Source organism: Gallinula chloropus (genome assembly GCF_964237585.1).
Source record: "Gallinula chloropus genome assembly, chromosome: 11".
Taxonomy (NCBI): Eukaryota; Metazoa; Chordata; class Aves; order Gruiformes; family Rallidae; genus Gallinula; species Gallinula chloropus.
Genome location: NC_140096.1, coordinates 18,540,253 through 18,555,579, shown reverse-complemented (window position 1 = coordinate 18,555,579; position 15,327 = coordinate 18,540,253).

Genomic DNA, 15,327 nt, shown 5'->3' with positions numbered 1-15,327 from the left:
GATCCCGGCACTGCTGTCCTCCCAAAGCCAACAGGCCGTCTGGCTTTCTGGGAAAGGCCCGAGTTACGATTAGCAGTGCTGCTAGCTCGCAATGGCCGTACACCAAAAATAAATAATCACTGTTTACCCTGCTCTGTCCAAGGAAGCGATACAGCTGTGGTTACAAGCTGCTCATCCATCACACGCTATCTCTTCGCACAGGGCCGATTCGCTACACGTGGGCAGGGCACTCCACAGCCTCCTCAGCAAGCGAAACTACTCCTGGGCTGCACCCTCTCCTAGACCGAGCTCTCTGAAGCCACCCACTCGGGTGACTTTTGGCATCAGGCACTTCCCAAACTCAGGAGGTGGTGCTGGCCTTGAGTAACCTGTTATTTCTCAAGGAAGGTAGAAAGGAAGGCCAAAAGTGTCAAATACTGAAACCGAGAGACCTCTTAGTAAATACACGCCAATGGTGGTTCCATTGGGTTTTACAAACCACCCAAATGGGCAACTCTGGACCAACTAACTCCCTGCCTGGCTGCCACTCAGCTTTTCTCCTTTCTTTACACCTCAGCTGTCTGAGGTTGCCGCTCCAGCTCTCCACGTGCTCAGCTGCCCCACAGCCCCCCTGCCAGCCCCTGTTAATTCTCCACCCGCCACTTGCATCTGGGAGGAACGAGCCACCGCGGCCAGCTTGGGACAGCCTCGTTTCTCCAGCCTCACAATGACCCCGCGCCTGCCAGAAAGAAGCTGAATCTAACCAAAGGTTCCTATTTAGGTCAACGTAATGCAGAAATGAGAGAGAGGAAAACTGTTAGTCGAGGTATTTCTGTGCCTCTTCCTGGCTTCTGCAGCCTGTCAGAGATTTAAGCCTTGATTTACAGCAACCGCAGGGTGCTGATTATTGATCTGCAACCACCCCACCCCACTCACTGCCATTGAGAGATCCAGCCTACAGCAGCGATTCCCACACCTACGCAGCTCCTTCAAGCAAGAACTGAGCCTGATGGGATGCTGACATTTTGAACTGATGTCTGCAGAGCCTGTGCCACATTCTCCTTTGGCAGCTAGTCCACCTTCCCCATCACTAACACACACCATCACTGCTGGAGACTCTCTTGGTTTAATACCATGAAATCTATGGGTCCATGACTGGGATATCCAGACTGGGAGACAGGTAGTCTTCTTTCACTGGGGATCTCAAGATCCTTCTAACTCTTAGGAAATCCTGGGTGTTGGCTTTTCTGTTTGATTGAAGAAAAGCGAGAAATGATGGTAAAAGGAGACAGGGCAGGTGGGGAAGAACTTCAGTCTCGGCACAGACACTGGCACTTGCTAGCATTGCAGCAGCTTTGCACAAAGCCTTTCAGAGCAAGGCACCAGCACCTCAGAAACCTGGGGAATCCAGGTCACCAACAGGCTGCTGAGAGCTGGAGTATCCAAATTATTTTGACAGAGAGCGCATGTTTAATCTTTGGTGTAAGGGCTGAGCAATGCAGCAGCCTGAGATGAGTAGGAGTCCTTTTTTCCCCTCGGTTTTTTTCAAGGTTATATTGCAAACTGTCCTGTTCCCCCCCCCCGTGAAGTACAAAACCTCAGTCTCAGGTTTGCTCAACCGAGCTGACCAGTGAATCTATCACTCTGTGTCTCTCTCAAACAGTAGACACTGCCAAATCTGGGAGTATGTATTTGCCAGAGGCAAACTGTTTGCAGCATTCAGCGATCAAGACTTCAGTCTCTGTGGCTTCAACAAGCTTCAGCGAGAGCTATCTGCCCATCAGCCCAAAATGTTTCTATCTGTTCTGACAAAAACAGTCATGTAATGAGCAAATGAAACTGGCAACTTTCCATATAAAACAAGAAAACTTCACTTTTTTTTCCCTCCTGTGCCTTAAACACACAATTTGGAAAGGTTTCTGCTCTCTGTTGCTCATTTATCCACACTCCAGATAGATTTTTATATCCTACTGATCTTGTGGGATGCTTGTGGAAGAGAGGTGGGAACTGGTGTTTGAAGGCTGGAAAGCGGATCTGATGGAATGTTACCTTTTAACTGGCAGCAGTTACTTGCAGCCCTGTTCCATCTAAGCTGCACTGCTCTCAGTGGCAGGCTGACTTGTGCATCATAATCAGCAAAACCCACCCAGGACCTTTGCCCACAACTGCAGCAGAACCTGGCACTGCACCGAGGGCACTGTGCACATGCACAGGTTGCCATGCCTGTGCACTGGCCCCAGTTTGGTAAGAGAAACTCATGTTATATATTTGTATCCAAGAGAAAATGCCTCCTGCTGACCGGTGAGTAGCCAAAGCCATCCATGACTAGGAGGAACATAAACTATACTTTATCAAAGTCACATCTCAGGCTGCAAGGAGAACTCAAGGAGGCTCATGCAATTAAAACTACCATCCACCTTCCCCGTACTAAGATTAAACATAAGCTAAAATCACATTCTTCCTACTGCTTCAGGCTGCCTGACCCCTCTGATTTCAGCATGGATGGACGGAAAGTTGTCATTTCACATTGTCAGGAAAGGGATCACAGTGTGAATCCAGGCTACCAGCGATGTGTTTCACTATGCTTAAAAATAGCGATACCCCAACTCCTCAGCTAAGGAGTAAAGTCTGCTGTGGGGTTGGTTGGGTATCGGTAGGCTGGAAAGGTGGCAGGTCTATTCATAATGAGGTGTGGAAGTGCAGAAGGTATTATGAATAGGGAAAAAATCACAGGGTGGATTTCTTTCTATTCATCACTCTCATGGAAATAGGCAACTGGAAGGGAGGATGTAAGAGGAACTGGGAATGTAAGCAGTCATTTTAACCATGCAAAGACATTGGTTATTAACTAGCTTGTGGATTATTTTTACCTGGAACTACAGCTTCTCCAAACTCATAATTTACAGTGGCAACAGGAAATCTGCCATGTTTAAAACAAGCATATTAACATAGATGGGAACCTGCTACTTGGGCTATGCACATGTAAAACACCTCCTAAAACACCACTGCTACATTTGCTGAATCTGATCTCCCCACAGCACGACAAATATCAGTTTGACTTGATGGGAGTGTGCTGTGATCCTCTGCCCCATTCCTGTGATCTTCTCCAGCAACTGCCCCAGTAAACCAGGAACCTCAAGAGACAGAAGAAAACAAGGTGTGTGCTTTCCCTTGATAAAGGTGGCAACGCTCCCTGCTGTGAGTGCAAACATAGAGGAAGGAGCAGGGCAGCTGCCCCAGTGCCTGTGTGCACTGCCTGGACCTGGGCTGACAGACACACCTCCAGTAAGTCGCTAGAGCCCATGACAAGGTTTTGCTTGCTTGCACCGTCGCTCCAGAGTTTGAACCCACTCCCCTTCCCTGTTACTGCAGCACAACAGGTCACTTGTTTGGCTGTGCAATGTATCTGGAACTTTTACGTGGTGAATTACCTGGCACTTCCTTTTGTCTACGTGGCTTTGCTCCCCGAGTCACCAGGCAGCATAGGAAACAATCCTGGCTGCAGGTACTCAGAACTGCACTCGTTAGCTGGTAAGCACAAAAATCCAAAACATCGTGACTAGACAAAACCGGAAAGATGTGATCTTACAATAAGCTTAAACCACAGAAACTAACAGGAAATTCAACCTGGATTACCAAAAGCCTATGGTATTAGTTTGTTGTGGGTTTTCTTTTCTTTTCCCTAAAACTTAACCAGAAATTAAAGGGAAGGAAATAGTGCAAATGTGATTTTGTCATATCGATTCGTGTGAATGCAGTTACGCTCACAATGACAGAAATTGGTGTGAGCTGTATCCTGCTTTAAGCTGGAACATCCTGCAGGTTACACAGCAGCAAGTTTGTGAACAGGACTTTTCGGATTACCCTTGTGTAAAATTACAGGTAACATCTCCAATGCCTGTGTGAAGATGGAGATGTAGAATCAGCTCCAAGGAGAAAAAAGCCAGCCAAGAATACACCTAATGCTGCCATCCCACACCAGCCAGCTGCCTGCAAGAGGCCAAGTGACATTCACTGTAAAGAAAATAAAGAACGAAGCACAAAAAAATTTTAAAAATCCCCAGACCAGTAGCTTTGCTGCTTTCCAGGTCAGGCAGAATTGCCAATCTCATTTCAAAGGCACCAACAGAGATCTGCCCTATCAAATCAAATGTTTCAGAGCCTTCCCATCTTCCCTTAGCAATTCATCTGCTTTCCGTATTGACGGCGCTGTTAAAAGGGAAATTTTTCCAGGAGAAGAATTGCTGTTGACAAATGGGGCTGGAGGAACAGGACTACTGCTTGCTACTGTGTTGTGCTGCTAGCAGGAGATCTCTGTACAGATGCCTCTTAATTAGTCATCTGAAGACTTACAGCAATCACGTCACGCATATTGTTTGGCTGTAACTTCCACATTCCATTTAATGACAAGTGTTATTAACTAGACAGCTGAAGACAGAACAAGTTCTCTGCCTCTCGGTTTTTAAGCTGTAGTACAAGAGCATTTCTTTCATATCTGGCTGTAAATCAAGATCAATCTTAGACTCAATGCCTTTGCATCAGTATTACCTCATCTTACCTCAGTTTTAATACCAGCAGTATTGTTTTATATCTTTTTTTATAGTCCATTAATTTCTAAGTCCTATGGAACACTTTGCAGTAATTTTGTAGACTACATTAATTTCTCACGGCGAGAGCTGGGCCAGGGAATCCGAGATCCTCTCCACTGGGCAAAAAGTGATGGTTTTGCTACTCGGGTCCACCGGGATTCATTCAAAAGATGTTTTTCTCTCCTCTCCTCCAGCCTGACACTGGCATAGTTATGCCCTGAGCACAGGTTAAGAGGAGCTAAGTCTAAAAGGCCAAGTTTAACAGGCTGCATTTGTTCCTAAATTATGAGGTGGGTTTACCACTTGCTAGATAACCCAATAAAAACCCATCTGACACTTTTTTTCCTGCTATACATTGGATTATGTTTTAAAACCCTTAAGACTTACTACTGCAGTTTATCAAACTACAGGTTTGATACAACAAAGTATGGTTGGGGAAGGAACAGCCTGGAGGCAAAGCCTTCAATTAGGTCAAACCTGGGGCCAAAAAGCTCTCAAATTCTCAGAAAAATAAGCAATAATGAGATTTCAGTCTGGAGAAAAAAAAAAAAAAAAGGAAAAAAAGGCCTTTTGGTTTCAAACAGCTGAAGTACTCACACTTACTACCCCAACAAGTAACAGTTCCAACCCAGCCGCTGGGCTGCAGCTGCCTGCTCTGATGGCTGAGCACCCTCCTGCCCACCTTCTGCATCGCCCCACTATGCAGCACTGACCCAGAGCTCCGTTCCAGGCTGGGCAGGGGACAAAGCATTTAAAAGAGCAGTTTAGAGATATTCCTAAGCGGTGTGAGATACTGGAGCACAACTCTATGAAAGGACAGGCAAGGGAAGGGAACATCCTGAACAGCTCCTGTCCTACACATTCATCCCAGGCCTTTGTTAGCTCCTGGGCGTTCCTCTGCCTTTCAAAAAATGAAACCATAAACAGGATATCGATTAATACAGAGCTGTACAAACAACCTCACTTAAGAGTAAAAAAGAAAATCACAGATCTAGTGAGTCTCTGACTGAACCCAGGTGTGAACACAGCCAGGAGCAGAAACCTTGTGTAAAGCAGAAGTCTGGTGGTATTTAATTTGTTTCTGAGTCCTTCATTTTATCCTACTGCTTTCATCTTTACCTAACAGAGCAACTCCACTACTCTCAGCGTGTGCTGCCTGGAACTGGAACAGGGTTCACTGGCCGCCTGTTGTCTGTCAGCTTCCTTCCTCCTGGACCAGCAAGGTGATGGGACCAGCCCATAGCTCTGGCTCCTGCAACACACACTCACTGAAGACTATCTGTTGCTTACCCAGGGACCTTTGAAGAGATTCTGCAAAACAGTGGTACTAAAGAACCCCCAAAGGAGCCGCAGACCAGTGCCCCACCTCTGAAGCCCTCACCCTGCGTGAAGCCATTGAAATCCTGGCTTCAATGAAACAAATATTTTGGGAGCTGACTTCAGCAGGGATGGCATTTCACTCCTCGCTCTTTCACTGTTATTACTAACTAAAGGAGTGAATTAAAAATACACAGTATTTGGAAAAATTCTCTCCAGCACAAAACACAAAGCTTAAGTTGCTCAATTTTTAACCGGAGAACCTCTCCACTTGCTATAGATACCAGTTCCCCTCTGTCCTAGAAGCCACGCTAATCACACATTCATCACTGCAAATTGACAACATAAATGCTGACTTGTGCAAACAATGTTAGAGAAAATGGTGTTCTTGCTGCAGAAGTGAATTACACAGCCTTTCAAGCTTTCCACACTTCTCAGTTTTATGTAAACTCTAATTTCTAAGCCTTTGTTCTGCCTTTAAAGGTCACACAGTCGAAAGCTCTGAAGCATAGCATGTGTTCTCGCTGATATTAAAATACTGTTTACTAAATCATGCATATAAATGTAAAGAAGAAACTGTTTGCAACCTACTGCGTTAATAGGAGATGATTTATCAGACAACACGTTTCTAAGTATCAACATGTGGAATGTAAAAACCTGATCTTAATCACACAACATGATTTTTGGGTTGTTGTTTGAAGTCAGGTCTCTGCACTGCCATGCAATCACACCAACTTCTGATGACACCGTATTTGACTGATTAAACTCTTAATCTTGCCAATGCTTAACTTCAGGAATACGAGCGGTCTTTTTAGATCCGAGCATATGATTGCACATTTGCAAGATCGGGGATTCATTTGCATATTCAAATTGCAAAAACTGCATCTTCCCTTTGTCTGTGGCAAGGCCAACTATAGCGCTCCAAATGCTAAACAACCACTGTAGAGTTGGACAGTATTTTTAGCATCTCTATGGTGCACTTCTATCTTTAGCTCCTGTGTTCACAAACAATCCCACAGGACACTGCATAGCTAACATAGCTCGGGCTCTTCACCACATTCAATTTTTCTCCCAAAACATGGTGAAAACAGGCTATTCAACAGGCCAGCTCAGGGCCTGCCAAGGTTTCCCTCCATGCGGTGTCTTGAGTGGAGAACTGTATCAAAGTACCAAAACGTTCAAACATTACAGCACTCTGCTCTGGAGAGGGGATGGAGGTTGCTGTGACTTCCTCCAGGGAAAATACAGCTCCACACTCAGAGTTTCTACAGTGTGCATAAATCAAGGAGGACAGCGAAGGATTTCTGCTTGTTGTTTCCTAGCAGGATGTGCCCATGGGTTCATGGCAAATTTCTGGTCAAAGCTTAACCCTGCAAGAGAAATTAATAATTGAACTTGCCAAATCATGGCAATTTCTAAATCCAACTGCGTCTTGTTTTTACAAAGAGGCATCTTAAACCAGTGAGCCATTTTATTAGACTCATGCTCATGTAACAAAAACATGTGTTAGCTCTTGAGTGCCAAGTATCATCCTGGAGGGTTACCAATCCCTGTTACAGATTCTGTAGCCAGCCTGCAGTTATCTGTCATAACAGAGGAGGTAGTTTTGAATACAGAGAATGAAGCACGCTGCTCGGTTCGGGAATACTTCCTGTGGTCCGGATCTCTTTGTAAAACCCTAGGAAGGAGATGTACTGCAGAGGGAAAGAAAGAGCTTCAAACTTCCTGCTGATGCAGTGGGACTGTCTCACGGAAGCCTCCTGGGCAGCTGGGGCATGGCCCAGAGTTTGCTCCTGCATTCTCTGGAGGAACCGCTAAGAAGGGCCGTAGCATCACCAGGTCCAACACACAACCACAGCAGCTGTCTGAGGTCTGCGTGTGTAGGAAATGCCTTTACAGGCATCTGTATGGGGTGTTTCAGAAGTACAGGTTTTACCACAATGTGAGGAAAAACTCATCATGGAAATGGCAGTATTAATCAGATGATTGACCTTTGAAGCTTCAAATCTGAAATGCTTTCCACACCGAGCTGGAGTTGCGTATGGAGACAATAGCCTCCGATACCGTGATTTACAGAGGAAGTACTGATGGAATCCCATATATCCTCTTAATGGTGAAGGGAAAGGAATTATGTAAAGGAACTATTTTTTTCATTAAGTGCCCTAGCTGAGGTTTGCAGATGAGCCTAGACACTTGGCTCCAATTTAATTTCAAGGGGACAAGATAACCTGGAAACCCCTAGAAAACCTTAGACCTTGCAAGTGCTTCACAAATGGGCTCCTCATTTCCCCATTCACACTTATCTTCTCTCCTATTACTACACACTATCAAACATTCTGTTATTAAGACTCTTTAAATGATAATAGGCCTTTCCAAACAAACTGCCCTCATTAGCTTCCTCTACCCTACTCCAGGTACAGCTGAACGCCTGGGAGGTGTGAGAACTGGGGGAACAGCAGCAGGGCTCGGAGGCTGTCCCTTGCCAGCACCACACAGCAAAGGCTGAGATGCTCAGGAGGCAGCAGCACATACTGCACACAGGCCTGCAGTTTGTTGTTTGGTCTTTTCTTTTTTTGGATTAAGAGTTATTTCTTCCTTTTGAGCATAGCACATGTCCAATCAAGAACATCCCAGTTATTCACTCGAAGTGTTTACGTTATGTAACATGAGCCTCAGGTTAAGGGGAAAAGAAAAAAAAAACTAAACCTGCAGGTACTTTGCTTTTTCTGAGCCCTTCATTACAGGGCTTCCAAATTTTCAAATGAGTAGAGGTTTCCCCTCTACCAGGATGCGAGGCTGACATCCCAGGGTACTTACAGTCCTCATCCTATGAACAGCTTATCAACTGAAAACCTTGGAAGACTTGGCCTTTACTAAGAAACGATGATACTATGGGAAAACTCATTGAATGCTTTCAAACATCAACAGCAAATTACCCTTCCCTTTCCTGATACAGACACCATGTCTGGAGTTAAGCAAACACATTCTTGAAAGGTCAGTGCATTTAAACTGTATGTACCTCGTTTAGGATGAAAAAAACCTGTTGTTGCCTTTTAGTTATGACATTTCAGTTTACCCACAAGAATTACACTACTTCCCCTAAAAGTTTTCAAGCCCAAGAACATGCTTTGCTCCTGGTGTTGGAAAGTGAAGGTGAAACTCTTTTTCATATTAACTTATCACAGCTGCCACTGAGTCCAGTGATCTACCAAGAATAAAGCCATTCTTCCCAGAGGCCTTCAGCCACCAGCAGACACACATGTAGGGATGCCTTGTCTGCCTTCAAGGAGGAGGGGCTGGAGGAACCCCATTTGCCCGGATAGCAGCCCATGGCGAGTCGCTGCCCCAACAAGCCACACACGACCATTCACAACAAACTCTGCAAAGCTAAAAGTATGAAATCTCCTAAAGTTCAGAGCTGGAGTGTGGGCAGCTCTTCATTTTTTACCGAAAGAATGGGAGGAACTTCCTCTTTCAGTTACAGTTACATGGTCTAGTGAGGATATAACTGCTGCAACGATCAGGAAACGACTGTCATGTTGGATGGCACTACAGAGTGTTACCAGGAACTGCAAGGACCTTGCAAACTGGGGACAAAAGTTGGGATTTGCTGGAAATGCTCTGATCTGTCACCAAACACAGTTTTCTGTCCACCTTCCCGTTCCAGTGCATTAAGGGAATTGAAATAGCCCCAGTGTAACCACAGCCCAAAGAGGTGAGGTTCACTTCATTTCAACAGCCCTGCTTGAGGTCACTTCACTGCTTTAGAGCATATTCCCTCCCTGGGGCTCAGACATCCTGAAGCCAAGGCTGCACACTGAGCTACCTCTGAAGCTAATTAGTGTGGGTGAGCACCACGTTATCGGACCTACTGCGCTGGCCCATGCTGGGACCTCAGCAGGATGCTGCATGTGCTGTGCCCAGGTAGCCTTGGCAATCTCAAACTGAATTGCACAGAGAGACACTCCCCTTCCCTTGTTCACTGCTGGTGAAGGCAGCAGTAACACAACTGTGCTCCGTGTTAGGAAATGACTGAACTCCTGCTGAGAAGCACTGACTACCATTGCAATGGAGACTGAAGCAGGTTAGCCCCTGAAAAGTGGTTGAGGATAATGATTCTATTTCATATTGTCACAGAAGCTGTCAGGTACTGCTTTGTAGAAGGGAATGAGACTTCTTCAAATGGATTAACTTGAGCACTTCCAAGTACTACAACCCGTCCTCTCCATCATGACCGCTATGCAAAGCTCCTGCCAGTTTAAATGGGTCCTTGGGAGTATCTCCAGCATGCCTCATGAGCATCGACGTGCATTTCACAGGCCTCCCATGCCCAGACTCAACTTCTCTTCTGAACCAAAGTTTTATCAGAGTCCCTCCTAGTGCCCACCAGCACCACTGGCACCAGCAGCACATACTCAACCCAGCACACCTCATCCCACCACCACGGTTGCTTTGGAGAAAGAGAGCTCCAGTTTTTCAAAACAAACCTGCTTGCTATTCAAGTTGCTTGCAGGAACTGTGAAGAAGCTGTACCTGGTTTCCTGTGCTTCAGTCACTAGATTTGCCAAACATGATATAGGAAATGGGCAGGAAACGTCAACCTTACGTATCACAGCAATTCTTCCCCTTTCCTTCATGCCACATCTGAGCAGCACACCGAGACCTGACCTTGCACTTTTTAGTGCAGCCTTTCTTACACAAACATTTGAGTCAGATCTGGAGCCAAAAACAAATAAAAAGCCAAACACATTGCCTAACTGTTTTTTTCTTCATTGGACACCCTGCTTCACACCTATCTGTACTCAGATCTGAAACAAACTCTGCGTTTTTACCTGCATGAATTTTGTAAGAGCAACAAAAAACCTAAAAAAAACCCCCAATCTGCTTTTTTATTCTTCCAGGTACCAGCGTAAAGACTGTTAAAGAACCAACATTCCTGGAGCTCTGTACAGACGTCAGAGGTACCAGGGCGTAAAAAAAGGTGTCCTACGATTAAACACACGAGCGAGAAGCTTGCGGCTGTTTTGTTTCTCCCTCTCCCTTTTACAGTCATCTTAATTTTGCTTCCTTAATAAAACCCAGAAAGACAGAAACCCAACAAAAACCCAGTCCTTCACCTTGCTTCTCTGCACAGCGGAAGCAAAACAGCATTTTTCTCACCTGGCAGCATTTTATCATCACTTTATCCAGGTGTAAATGACAGCAGGAGGAGTAAAAAGTGGAATCAGATAAACATATGTTTCTCTAATAAAACCACCCCTCTTTTCCTCTTAAACACTTGAAATTGAAATACAATTTTCCTCTTTTGTTTCCCCATTAATTATATATGAACAGGGAAGGATAAATGTCAAGTGCTTCAAAGGAAGAACGCACCACAATCCATCAGTTCCCCAGTACAAAAACCACCTCCTCCTCCCTGGATTGCTCCTTTTCACAACAGTGGTCCTACCTTTTTGTATTTTCTATTGACTGCCAAGAAAACATGCCTTGTTATATCATTAGAGAACCTACAGGTCCTAATTGATCATCTGGTATCTTTCAGATGATGCCATTTGTACTGCTGATCATTGCTGAAAAGTCAAGTCTGGTCGTGACCAAATATACTACAATTAAGAACAATTAACTCATAATACTGAACCCACTTTGAAGTACTTTGTATTAATACATAAGACACCCAAAATAATGTGTGGGAGAAATGGGGTAACATTGGGGGAGACTTCCAGTTTAAGGAAGTTTCTTCTCCAGCTTCATGCTGCACGTTCCCTTACACATCAGTTCCTGATTTTTGCAAGACAAATCTGTCCTGTAACAAGAGACACTAAGTCAGAAGTGTCAATATGAGTAATTCCCTGAAAATAAACTGTGCTCATTTACCATAGAGTGTTTCTAATGTGGGACGTGAAACTGAACTGCGGGGAAGGAGCTTGCTGGGCTGCCTGCACACGAGCTGCACTGACAGCAAAGTGCAAAGCCTGATTCCTCAACCCAGCCAAGAAAATGTGATTCCCTGCAAGAACGACAGCATGAGTTGGTCAGACACTATGTCACCACATTTGTTCACCATGTGGTTGCACAAGATGAGATTTTGCATGTTGGTGCTTCCCTCCTGCTTCCAGGGCGGCACGGATGCCCCGGCACCCAGCAGGACCGGGCTCTGCTGCAAGGGTGCCTCTGGCTACTCTTGCACAACAACTCTGAAAACCACCAGCTCATCGGCACTGCCCATTTAATTATGCCAAAATGGAGCTGCAACAGGATTCCTAGACAGCTCTCACATTGCCACGGTCTGGATCTCTCATTGCATCATACTAGTTTTGGGTTTCTGAAAGAGAGGTTTTTTTACCATAAAGTCATAGAGTGATTGAATGACCTAGGTAGGAAGGGACCTCAGAGCCCATCCAACCTGACCTTGAACACTGCCAGGGAGGGGGCATTCACAGCTTCTCTGGGCAGCCTGTTCCAGGGCCTCACTGCCCTCACAAAAAAGAATTTCTTCTTGGTATCTAATCTAAATCTCTCCTCCTTCAGCTTAAGGCCATCCCCCCTTGTTCTGTCAACTTCCTGCTCTTGTAACCAGTCTTTCTCCAGCTTTCCTCAAGCCCCAAGTACTAGAAGGCTGCTGTAAGGTCTCCCCAGTCTCCTCCAAGCTGAACAAGCCCAACTCTCTGAGGCTTGTCTTCAGAGGAGAGGTGCTCCAGCCCTCTGATCATCTTCATGGCCCTCTTCTGGACTCACTCCAACAAGTCCATGTTGGGCACCCCAGAGCTGCACACAGTACTCCAGGTGGGTTCTCATGAGAGCAGAGTAGAGGGGCAGCATCACCTCACTCGACCTGCTGGTCATGCTCCTTTGGATGCAGCCCAGGACACAGTTGGGTTCCTGGGCTTTGGATCTACATTGCCAGGTCATATTGAGCTGCTTGTCCACCAACACCCCCAAGTTCTTCTCCTCAATCTCCTCAGTCCTGCTCTCAATCCATTCTCCACGCAGTTTGTGGTTGTGTTTGAAGTTACTGCAACCCACACACAGGACCTTGCACTTGGCCTTTCTGAACTTCATGCAGTTCACATGGGCCCACCTCTCAATCCTGTCAAGGTCCCTCTGGATGGGATCCTTTCCCTCCAGTGTGCTGACAGCTCTCTGACTGTTGACAGCTTGGTGTTGTCAGCAAACTTTCAGAGGGTGCACTCAATCCCTCTGTTCATGTCACTGACGCAGATGTTAAACAGTGCTGGTCCCAATACCAACTCCCGAGGAACATTGCTCATTACTGATCTCCTGCTTGGATATCAAGATGTTGGCCACATGAGTCCAACCATCCAGTCAATTCCTTACCCACTGAGTGGTTTGTCCATCAAATCCATGCCTCCCCGATTTAGAGACAAGGATGTTGTGCGGGTGTTGTGGTTTGTGCTGGGACAGAGTTAATTTTCTCCCTAGTAGCTAGTATGGGACTGGGGTTTGGATTTGTGCTGAAACAGTGTTGGTTGTGTGGAGACGTTTTTGTTACTGCTGACCAACACTTGCAGTGTCTGATGCGTGGAAGCTCATGGATTGAAGGGGAGGGATGGACAATTAACCTCAAGTACACTTCATGAACTTGCTAATGACTGGTGCTTAACTCCAAAGGTAATCCAAAACCAAGGAGGGATTGTTGTTACCCCTTAAAAACGCGTTTTATCTCCACATGAGAGTGGTAACAGCCTCCACCAGCACATAACACTGTCTCTGGATTCTGAAGCACACGGCTGACAAACAACTAAATACTTTTAATAGAAACCTGGTCTGTTAGGGAGCTGAACCATCCAACAGTCACATGAGAACAACAAACCACCCCAGGAAGAGCTGTCTTTCCACGCTGAACAAAAAGCCACTTACAGTAAGAGAAATAATGCAACCTCTAATGCTCCTCTGCCTCCAACGCAACTTTCCTTGGGTTCCTGACACAAATTTGAAGAAGCAAAACTTGCCTTTTCCCGCGCTCACTTGCTCCCGGGTGCCCCTTGTGCAATGTTCTCCCAGGACTTGTTTTACTGTACGCCAGTGCCAACTGCAGATCTCACTGAATCCAGGCTCTCCCCTGCCTCACACATCCAACACCTTTCCCTTTGGGTATCTCAGGGCTTGGCAGTCATTATCTTCTCCAATGAAACCAAACTCGGTCTTTTCTTCTCAGAAACCTGCCTTCACGATATTCTCTGCGCAGAACAATCTCTGTTCTGTTTTATACCTGGACCTGGGCTGCTGAAACAACTGGGAACTTTTCAGCTGATTTCAGTGGGCGTTTCTCTGTGTAGCGACTTACAGTCAGCTCTTTTAGGAATGAAATGATCGCCACATCTTTGTAACAACACCAACGCTTACTCGCGCCTTCCGCATACCTGTGCAGATAAAGAGATTTTGTTGTTCCCCCACTCACTATATTTGACTTGCTTCAAACCCCACGTGCAATACAAATAACGGCCCTGCATGGAAGAGAACACATGTGTCTTACACAAACATTTCTAATTCCAAAGCCTTAGACGACAATCGAGATAAACCGAGCATCAACAGCAGCGCAAGCTGCGCCCTGCGAGCCGAAGGGGGCCCTGAAGGTGCAATTAGCCCTTAGCTCGAGGTTTGGGTGAAACAAAAAAAACCAACTCGTCTCATTAGGCAGGTGGAATGAACTGAAGGTGAAGTCTGCAGCACTCCTGCTCCGTGTGGGAAGAGCCACGCGCACGCTCGGCGGGCAAGGCGATGCTACGCCCTGCGATGAAGATTTAGCTTCTGTCATTTTTATTTCTGAAAAAGGATCGATCCCCCACACTTCAAGTATGGTCATCGAGGACTTCCTGACAGCAGTAAGCCTGCATGCAGTGCTCTCCTCAGATCTTTTGCCTCCCACAAACGAGACCGCTACTTTGGGCTGTAGAAATGGGCTGCGCTGATTCGTAACGGAGGTGTTTGAAATCAGGCAATCTAATTATCAACTTGAGAGTCCACAACGTCTGCAGTCAGCAAAATTTAGAAAATGCAAAATATTGACAAGATCAGACAAATACATAATGAGAGAGTTATTAATATGCAAATTGCCTGCCTTCTGCTACTGCTGTGGTGTATGGCACAGGCCCTCTGAGCCTCCCTCTAACTCTGTGTTGGTTATGGGGCAGCAAGGGGAGAGCTATCACAGGGCAGCCTGATGGGCCCCTGCATCACAGGAGGCCCCCAAAGATAGACAGTGACTGTGTGGGAATGGGAGGCACTGCGATGTGTCAGGATCAGGTGGCCCCCCACACACATGGGATCCCAAACCTTTCACGGGGAAGGCCCTGGCCGCACAGGGAAGCCTGACAGCAGCAGTTTGGGGCTATATCTTGTTTGGGAGAACAGCAGAAGTGGGAAAGGCACCACACTAAGACCTTGTGCAAAAGAAAAACCCAAAGAGAGGACGTGGTGAAAA